The following is an 11,038-nucleotide window of genomic DNA, read 5'->3' as shown; positions in this document are numbered from 1 at the left end:
GCATGGGCATACCAAACGAAATATTCAAAGAAGTACTTGAAGAAACTTGCTGGATCCATAACATTATAGTACAGCATTTTGGTTCCTACGTTCCGACCATAGCCGGGAGTCACGGAGCAAGGTTTTACCAGAAAGGTAAAGAGCTGAAAACGTTAATAGTGTACACTTAAACTGATTTGTTTAGATGGGCCTTCTTACTCTCATATGCCGTCGATAATACCTCATACAACCCGGTGTCAAATAATCCAAACTATCTGTTTAATCACAGGGCTCGCACTTGTGGAGTAGTTCAGTCCCTGGTGCGTCTGGGACCATGTCTCTACTGGAAGGTCTTCTCCAGTCCTCCAGTTCAGTCTCCCTGTTGGGGGCTGCTGTTCCTGCTGGTCCTCTACCTCTTCTCCTCCAGCTTCAGCTCCCAGGAAAAGACGAAGGAGCCTCCAGGACCCAAACCTCTTCCCCTGCTTGGTAACATGTTGCAGCTGGATCTCAAGAGACCCTACAATACTCTATGTGATGTGAGAAATGTCTTATCTCTCTGAAATACTGTAATTCTACCCATTGCTTTGCTAGGAGACTGTAAATGTTTCTTTATGTAAGTAACCATATTTACTTGCATCAACAAACAGTATGTTCAGTATGTTTGATACTAGAAATTATGATTAATATATATTTTTTTAATTGTGCCAGATTCCTTATCTAATCCTTATCGTCCTCTATGTCTCTATGTTTCCCTTGTCTTCATCTCTTTAGCTGTCCAAGAATATGGGTCAGTGTTCACAGTCTACTTGGGACACAAGAAGGTGGTGGTCCTGGCAGGATACAGGACGGTCAAGCAGGCTCTGGTCAACCATGCTGATGAGTTTGGAGATCCTTAGCAAAAATAAGTATACTTCAAGTTTTATTTTATTAAGTAAACTTAAGTAAAGACCAAGTGTATTTCCAAGTGTACTTTATATGCAAGTATACTTATATACTCAAGTATACTTTATGCACCAAGTATACTTATATCAATATACTAGTAGTATAATCCAAGTGTACTTGCCCAATACTTCTTGACACTAAATTGGCCCAATTCAGTATACTAGTAATATACTAAGTAAGTATACTAGTAGTATGCTTTAAGTGTAAGGAAAAGTATGACCATGGAAGTTTCAAACCAAGGGCCCCTTCCTTTTCAGTCTTCTGTGTTATCCACTCAGCTATCTGTTCAGCTGAGTAAAGTAGAGCATGTTGACCATACCACTATGTGTATATGTCTGTCTTCTAACACCACAGGTCGGATTAGGCTGAAAGTTTGCATGGAGATGGGTTATGATCTGGGGAAGGTCATGAAAGTCCTGGAATCACCTGGAAAGTCCTGGAAAATCCTGGAAACGACCTGGAAAACACCTCAGCCCAATCCGCCCTGGTGTGTGGGCATGATGTGGTTTCCAGGAGTTTCCAGGTGGTTTCCAGGACTTTCCAGGATTTTCCAGGTGGTTCAAGTACTGTGCAACCTGCCCATGACCTTGCCCAGATAATAACCCACAGTCATTCAAATTTTCAGCCCATTCCAAGCTGGGGTGTGGGCGTGAGGGGTTTTCCAAGACTTTCCAGGCGCGAATTACATTTGACGTGAGCCGTGAGGCCCACTTTTTCAGGACTTTGGCCATATAATGAGTGATTAATCCTAATTTCACTTTAAAATTGGATTTAAAACAAAAACATTCACAATTTAGGGCAGGAAACTTTTGATTTGTTGTTTATTTAAGATAGATGCATCATAGGCTGTTAAAATGTTTTTCAGAAAAACACACAAACAGGTTTGTCCTCCCTACGCATTGCCTGAAGTGCGCACTGAGACTTTGCTCATTAAAGGAGCATTCCGTACTTTTATCAAAAGTTACTGTGATGGATGCATATGGGTTTAGTTGGGATGACAGGATTGCTGTACTTTTTGTATTATTTTTCTAAAGTGTGAATGTTATTTAATATTGAATGTATATTGAATCTAATTGAAGAGTTTACTTCTAAGCACTTTATTATTTTGATATTTTGTTTTAAAGGGACATTTCAAAATTAAAATAGAAACTATTACAGACATTACAGATTATAGATATTCATTTTTGATACAATGTTTATATTAATACAGAATGTATTTTCAGTATAAGACCGAATGGTTTATTGAATGGAAAAGTGACAAGTATTCACATTGTGTGTTTTTGGACTGTTATAGAGCATTTACGGTTATATCTTTGAAGTCAAAGTCTAAAGTCTGAAGTCAAGTCAAAGTCATTTGTCAATGTCATTAGTTTAAAGTCATTATCAAGAGTTTAATATGTGATAAAAAACATATTGTGTACCTTGGTAGAATAAATCCTGCGGCCAAGCTGAAAGCAAGCCATTAACGTGTCTCTGGTTTTATAACTACAGGACAGGATTGATCCTCACCACACCCTCCTGGCCACCACTAGGCCACGGGGGCAATACGAGTGCAAACAACATCGTTCCTTGATGGATCAAGCTCAGTCAGAGCAGTAGGCCTGTAGTGTACGTAACGTACTGTATGTCAAGAACAATGTCTCTTGTAGAAGATTTGGCTTTCTTCCCCTCCCCTAGTCCCACCAGCTTGTTGATGTCTGCTGTGTTCCTGCTGGTCCTCTACCTCTTCTCCTCCAGCTTCAGCTCCCAGGAAAAGTGGAAGGAGCCTCCAGGACCCAAACCTCTTCCCCTGCTTGGCAACCTGTTGCAGCTGGATCTCAAGAGACCCTACAACACCCTGTGTGAGGTGAGTTTGTGACCATCTGTTTTCAGTTTGTGTTCAGTTTAATAATTTGCACCCAGTTTGAAATATGAATAATAATCGGCGTGTTAGGCCTAGGCGTCCGACGCTAAAGCCCCGGATGTTTTTTTGAATAGTATTTTCTTTATTAGTATTTCCTTATATTTTCTGTGTAGTCCTAAGTGAAATGTTTTGCTTGCTTGTTGTGTCTGTTTGGTAGTGGGCTTTGACAATCTGTCTGTCATCTTGTACTTTGAGTCGAACTAGGCTACGTTCTGGATGATTTTAATCAGTGATCTTAAACGGTCGGTCCTAGTCTCAGAGAAGGCAAGGTGACGATATGTTATCCATATCTGGAAATTAACTGAAAAGGAGTGACCCACTATAGGCTACGTTTACAACTTTTTCCAGTGGTGTTTCAGCATAACCTGTTCATCAGGCACTACGCTCGGGACCCGTAACACCTACAATATCATTGCTGTTACCGGCCCGCACTAGCCCACCTCCACTCATTTCAGATGCACCCTAATTAATTTTGTTCTGGAACCGGGTCTGTCACCATGTTGCAAATGATTAGAAAGTCAAAGGATGTGACTTGGTTTATGAAAGACTGCATAGAATTCTTACAATAAGTAGAAATGAGCTATGAGCAGATCACCATCGTGAAGTCTGCAGACGACACAGCAGTTGTGGGGCTGACCTCGAATGGCGATGAGACGGCCTACAGGAAGGAGGTAGATGCCCTGGAACAGTGGTGCCAGGTCAACCACCTCTCCCTGAACGTCTCCAAGGAGGTCATTGTGCATTACAGGAAGGGGAGGGAGACTCACCCCCCAGTCACCATCAATGGCACAGTGGTGGAAAGGGTGGAAAGCTTCAAGTACCTCGGAGTCAACATCCACCAGGACCTGACGTGGGCCAGCCACACCGCCACCATCGTCAAAAAGGCCCAACAGCGACTACACGGACTCCGACGCCTAAAGAAATTAGGCCTGAGGCCCAAAATCCTCAGGGACTTCTACAGAGGCACCATTGAAAGCCTGCTGACTGGCTGTTTCACCACCTGGTACGGGAACTGTACCACCATGGACCACAAGGCGCTGAGAAGGGTTGAGGCGCGCGGCCCAGCATGTGACAGGATGTGAGCTGCCAAAACATCAGGAACTGTACAATCAGCTGTGCCTCAGGAGGTCCTGGAAGATCATCAAGGACACGAACCACCCGCATAACAGCATCTTCTCCCTGAGGGCAACAGGGAGAAGATACAGGCTCTTCCAGTTTCTTCCCACAGGCCATGACCTCAATAAATAAACTTTCTATAAACCCGGATTATTGACATTTGCACACCTCCCTGCACACCTGGACACTTTTTTAATATACATTCCATCTCAGTCTATTTAATATTTAATACCCTTACTACCTATTTATTACCCTTCGTATTTTAGTGTTGCCACAAATGCCTTACTAGTTAACTATATTGTCCTATTGCTGCTGTGATTTTGCACGTATTTAAAACTGCACCTTGTCTAGTAATGTATAAAGCAGACATGAGCATTTTGCGGCCCGAGGGCCAGAACCGGCCCTCATGATGGTTCTGCTTGACGCCATTGCTAGCTGAAGTTATTCAAGTATCTCCCCATTAGTATACGTACCGGTATACTAAAATAACAGCATTCAGTTGCTTAATCAGTATCTGCTCCACTGTCTTGCTTTTTCCCCACAGCCTCTTTTTTCTCTTTAGTTTTGACTTCCAGGTGCAGTAATTTCTTCATTTGCTTCATCCAGAATACATGAATCATGCAAGTTTGACGGGAATGGTTCTCGTACATTCTCTTGAATGATTCACTTTCAATTCAAGACATACAGTATGTGTATCATGTAAGTTTGATGGGAATGACATGGGGCCCCTTTAGGGAGGTTTTCTACGTAGGTCATTCCAAATTGGCCCTCGGGGTCCCCTAACGCAGAGGTTCTCAAATGTTTTTCAGCCAAGGACCCCTTACAAGATAGAAAATATACCGGGGACCCCTTCATTCTGATTTGTGATTTTGGGCTAACGTGCTTGACTTGTAAATTGATAGGTTTGTTACATTAGAATGTAATCCATGAACCATTTTAGATTTAAAGCATATATTTTTTTTCATATTTTTTTTTCATTGAACTATGAAGTTTTTGCAACAACAACAAAATGCTTTTATTTCCCTGAAAACTTTTCGCGGACCCCCTTGCAAAGTGCCACGGACCCCTGGGGGTCCCCCGACCCCCATTTGAGAACCAATGCCCTGGGGCTGCAAGCAGTTGCCTGCCTTGCCTGTTCATAAGCTGTGCCTCTGATTTGTTCTCATGTATGAGAAGACCCAAGTATTGTAATAATATATACATTTGTGTGTGTGTGTGTGTGTGTGTGTGTGTGTGTGTGTGTGTGTGTGTGTGTGTGTGTGTGTGTGTGTGTGTGTGTGTGTGTGTGTGTGTACACACACACCCACACACACACACAATATATATAGGTTATACATATACAGGTTTATATTATGAAAAAAGTTAGTACAGTATCTGACTGCATGATTTATTTTTTCAGCTTTCAAAGAAATATGGATGTATATTCACGGTGTACTTTGGACCCAATAAAGTGGTGGTCCTGGCAGGATACAAGACAGTGAAGCAGGCTCTGGTCAACCATGCTGAGGCGTTTGGGGACAGATGCACCACCCCTCTTTCTCATGACATCAGTCAAGGACATGGTATGGATGGACTTCCATGACAAAACCTTTAGCATTAGCACTGTCTCTAAAGAGGTATAATAAAGACATAAATAATAGCAATGAACTACCAACATCATCATCATCAACAAGTTCTTTTTGGTTTGTTTCAACTGTTTTCAAATAATTTTTCAAGTAATTTCATTTGTTGCAGCATTCTATCTTTTAATGTATAGCTTGTTTTATCTGTGATCATCTCTGATTTCTGCAGGAATTCTCTTTGTCAATGGAGATTCCTGGAAAGAGATGAGACGATTTGCCCTGACTAACCTGAAAGACTTTGGGATGGGCAAGAGAGCAGCTGAGGAGAAAATCATAGAGGAATGCCACCATCTGATCCAAGTGTTTGCAGAGCATGAAGGTATGGAGTGACATATCTCAATGTAAGATGCTCTTTGGTATTGTTTGTCTTGTATTCCAGTCTTTACACTTTCATTGTTTCCCACTGCTGTTTTCACAGGGAATGCATTTGACACAACATGTGCATTGAATTACGCTACATCCAATATCATCTCATCCATTGTGTATGGTAGCAGATTTGAATACGCTGACCCCCGATTCAAATGCATGGTGAATAGGGCCAATGAGAACATACGTATTTCAGGTTCTGCTCCAATACAGGTAAGCATAATCTTTGCTTATTGACTTGATGTTGTTTTTAAAAGTTAATTTACTAGAAATCAACTTAATTCCTACACAGGCATTTCATTATTGGGTAGATTTTAGACCATGAAAAACTGCTATGAATGAGGAGCAGAGACTTTGTACTGTACTGACACCGTCATAGTTAGGGTTAGGATTGAGCACGATAAAGATTTTGTCAACAATCATGAATTTACAGCATGGAATTTTTTTAATCTTTCAATGGAACTAAATTATAAAGATGGTTTACATTCTCGCTAATAATTCTAATCTCTGTAATCTGTACTCTTGTGTGGCAGTTGTACAACAACTTTCCTTGGCTGGGCAATTGGATAAAGAGCCGGAAGCTGATATTAAAAAATGTTGAAAATAATATTTTGGATATCAGAGACTTAGTCAAGCATCTGAAAGAGACTCTGAACCCTCAGATGTGCAGGGGATTTATAGACTCTTTTCTGATCCGTAAGCAGAAAGATGAGGTATGACAAACACCTTTGATATCTTTCATACAGGAAATATGTATGTACAGACATGCTCATATACTGTACAGCAATGCTGCATACATGTCTAGTTTATGATATGTGGGTGTGCTTTCCTCTCAGGACTCCTGCATCATGGACTCTCACTACCATGAGAAGAACCTCATATTCACAGTGTCCAACCTGTTTGCAGCTGGTGCAGATACCACAGGCACTACATTGAGATGGGGTTTGCTGCTCATGGCCAAATATCCACGAGTACAGGGTAAGAACAATGTGCAGCAGCGGGGCAAACGGGCACTGCACTGGTTAAAAATAGAGTTACAGATAGGATAGCCCAACAAAAACAGCAGTACTACTAGAGACTACATAACGAAAAGAGTATCGGTGCTTTCTATTGTAGAAGCTCTAAGAATAATAATAAAAACAGAGAATTGGTTGATAATCAGATTTGTTCTAGAACATTGGTTCCCAAACGGTGGTTAAAAAGAAAATGCAATTCCAGCGCGGGCCACACGAGGGCTGCTATTTGGGGAACCCTGACCTAAGGTATGGATTGGTACATGCTATGTCAGGAAGGTGGCAAAATGTTGAAGGATTTTTTTTTTCAACGTGTGTCGCGTGTAGCAGACGCAGGCAAATGTAATTGTATTTCCTACTTTGTGTGTTCAGACCAGGTCATGGAGGAGCTGATCAGGGTGGTAGGAAGTCGCCACGTCCGGGTGGAGGACAGGAAGAACCTGCCCTACACTGATGCTGTCATCCATGAGACTCAGAGACTGGCCAACATCCTCCCCATTTCTATTCCTCACGTCACCAGCCGAGACGTCACCTTCCAGGGCTACTTCATCAGGAAGGTCAGATGAAATACATAATAATAATGTATTCAGCAAAACTGATCATGTTAAAATTAAAGTTAAAAAACATCCCGTGAAAAGGTGACTGCATTTCCTTTTTGATAATAATAAATATTCTTAGTCAGCCTCTCATATTTTGTCATGACAGGGGACAACTGTGTATCCTTTGCTGATGTCTGTCCTTCATGATGAGGGTGAATGGGAGAGCCCACACACGTTCAACCCAGGACATTTCTTAAATGAGCATGGGAAATTTGTGACAAAAGATGCATTCATGCCATTCTCTGCAGGTACGATATATCATTTCTGTAAACATTGAAATCTTCCTTTGCATTTGACATGAAAATTTGTCCAATTCATGTATTTTTTTTACATTTCTAAATCCAGATTTGTCATTATGGCACCTTGTTATGACACCTCCTGAATTCACAGGTCGCAGGGCTTGTCCCGGAGAGAGTCTGGCCAAGATGGAGCTCTTCCTCTTCTTCACCTCTCTCCTCCAGCGCTTTCGTTTCTCTCCTCCACCTGGAGTTACAGAGGATGACCTGGATCTGACACCAGCTGTTGGCTTCACCCTGAGCCCTTCACCTCATCAGCTGTGTGCCGTCAGTCGCCAGTGAGGAAAAGCACGTCCGGAGGAGAGTCTAGCCAGGATGAAGCTCAACGTCGTCTTCACCTTCCTGGTGTCCTTCCTGACACCGGATCTGTGCTTCATATCTTAACCCCTGCAACACATCCATTGTGTGGTGTCAGATGTCTCTGAGGAGAATGACTTGAACCTATAATCATTTAGCTTTGCAATGAATCTCCAATACATATTCTATAGCAATGGCCCAAATTATTTGTGAATGTTGAATTCTCTGAGCTTTAAGAGCATCTTTGTGTGAAACCTGGGTAGGCTAAGGATTTCATCAACACAACATAGGCCTATCATATTCCAAACCAGGTTTCACCCAATCAGATTCCAGAACGAGGTGGAGGAGGGTTTTTGGTGTGCAAGAGAGTAGTTTCACAAGCATTTCTATGATAGGTGACTATGGAAGAAAGTAAAAGATGGGCAGAGGAGGGTCAATGACCTGTGGCCGGAGAGACAGGTAGCTCATGTTAACTTGCCAATACTTGCTCGATACAGGAAGTCAGAATATAATGTAGGGTTTCCCAATGTTTTTTGGCTTGGGACCCCACTTTGACATCATAAAACTCTAGGGACCCCAGACATTCAAAACACAAGACGGCTTTTTGCTCAAATTAATTTAATAGTTTGTAATACTATGTTGCAAGTAAATGTTCATTTTAGACCACATTTAGGCTCTTCATGTATATTATTGTGATTGAGCGAGAGGCTTGTATGAACACAGTCCTTTCCGTGACATTATGACTGACTGGGTGACTGACCCTAAACAATTGTAATCTAACCCCACTCCTGGTACCATGTAATGTTTCTTATATAGAATAAAGAAACCTGGCTTCAGAGTTGTGGATTTATTCATAACAGCACAAAGGTACACAGACAGACATGCAGCCTGCATCCTAATTATCTAGCACACCTGTGTGAGTAGGTCTTCTTCATTATGTAGGGTAGGAGCATGGGTAGGAAGGTTCTGCCCTCTGATGGAGTATTCCTATCACTACAAACAATGATGTGTAGCCCACGTCGCATGTGAGAAAAAGTGAGCTTCCACAAACTTCAGGTTGCTTATGACTGCACGCAGATATTGCTGGAAAACCCAGGTGAAGTAGTGCTAACCTTGTAAGGCAGGAGTTAAGGCTCTTAATCTGATGTACAAATCTATTTATCGACAATGTTTCTCAGAATGCCATTATGCTGCTGACTAATCCTGGTTTTAGTGCTGTGAGATACCAGTCTCATATGTGGAACGTTTTGGTATAGTGCATATTATAGTTTCATTGTGTTTTTGTGTGTTGTTAATTGTTGCATGTGTTTGTTTTTATGGACCATGTGCCCGCCCAAAAAGTTGATGATGATGGTCCAGCATGCCGGGTTAATACAGTGTTGCCCTACAGTGAATGGCTTCCAGGCCAAAGACTTCGAAAACCACCAAAACGCACACAAAACCACCCAAACAAATACACTGGTCTACTATGGGAACAAGAGTGGGTCTGTTAACCCACGCAAGGCCATCGACCATCCCCCCCCCTACACACACACACACACACACACACACACACACACACACACACATACACACAAATTATTGATGGTTAAAACAGAATAACAACATCACAACAGTCTAATCCTAATGTTAATTTAAAATGAGATATTTCTCTAAATCTGGCTTCAAATGGCCAACATTTTAGAAATGGCTAAATGGACCAATTGATAGATAAATCAATCAATCATGAGTGGATTCAGCACACTTTATCTCGGCAGATTGATTGAATCATTGCAGATCTATTCAGACCTTTGGTCACCGCCGAATGTCGCCCCCTCAGAATTTTGGCTTGCATGACGCCCCTGCCCATGTTCCCTCGTTATTCTGCCTTGTTAGCACAAAACCTGACAGATGATATGTCTGCTGGCCAAGCATGCCGGGTTAAAGATACGTAGTGTTGCCAGATACAGCTAATGGTTTCCAGCCCAAAGACTGTTCAAAAACCACCAAAACGCACAAAAAAACGCCCAAACAAATACAGGACTATGGGAACAAGAGTGGGTCCGTAAACCCACCGAAGTGCATCACCCCTCCCCCCCCCCCCCCCACACACACAGTATGCACCCGAAACCAGCCCAATTGGGCTGAAAACACATTCTTCTTTGCCCCTCCTTTGATACATCCTTTGTCCCAAGCCCCCCCCCCCCCCCCCTCCTCCCAAACAGGAATGTAGGTGATGCTTCTGTGAGCACAAACATTCTTCCTTGATGGATCAAGCTCAGTCAGAGCAGTAGGCCTGTAGTGTACGTAACGTACTGTATGTCAAGAACAATGTCTGTTGTTGAAGATTTGGCTTTCTTCCCCTCCCCTAGTCCCACCAGCCTGTCTACCACAATGGCGGTTTCACAATACCAGATGGATAGCAATGAAAATCAAAACCCTAAGGAAACAGTGGCTGATCCGGCATATTAGTAGTCTGCCCGCCTGGACTGAAACAGAACAGCCACATTATAAGCAACATCTTTAACAAAGTACAGAATATGGGTTGATCAAAGGCAGGAGATGCATACTTTCTGAGTTGTTGTATTTGGCACTGTCTGCCAACATATCCAGGTTGTCTCCTGCATGCACAAGACGCCTGAAACCAGCAACATTACAGTTAATACAGGCTTTACATTGAGTATGCAAAAGAACAGACATTAAGAGCTACATACTTGATGATTTAACAATTGGTCAGGCCTCCCGACTCACTGGCTTGAGTCTGTGGGCGTAAAGGGAGAATTTAGGACACAATCACCACCACACATGAAGAGTCAGGTCATAAAACTAAACATTGGTGCTTACCAGAGATGGGCAGTATTTTAAATACATGTATTTAAAATACGTATTTGAAATACATTTGTGTATTTTGTAATATGTATTTGGC

General features: G+C 42.2%; 1 pseudogene across 1 annotated transcript; it reads left to right on the top strand.

The window, feature by feature from the left end:
• The first annotated feature begins 313 nt into the window (after positions 1-313).
• LOC310787755 (cytochrome P450 2K1-like) lies at positions 314-8,118 on the top strand (annotated as a pseudogene). Its single transcript has 9 exons — positions 314-515; positions 751-910; positions 5,732-5,881; positions 5,981-6,141; positions 6,462-6,641; positions 6,765-6,906; positions 7,314-7,498; positions 7,647-7,788; positions 7,931-8,118. The product of its transcript is annotated as a cytochrome P450 2K1-like (transcript).
• The last annotated feature ends 2,920 nt before the right edge of the window (positions 8,119-11,038 follow it).

Source organism: Poromitra crassiceps, assembly GCF_964638095.1.
Source record: "Poromitra crassiceps genome assembly, chromosome: 13".
NCBI lineage: Eukaryota > Metazoa > Chordata > Actinopteri > Beryciformes > Melamphaidae > Poromitra > Poromitra crassiceps.
The sequence above is the reverse complement of the archived record's forward strand: the minus strand, read 5'-3'. Positions and strand labels throughout refer to the sequence as shown.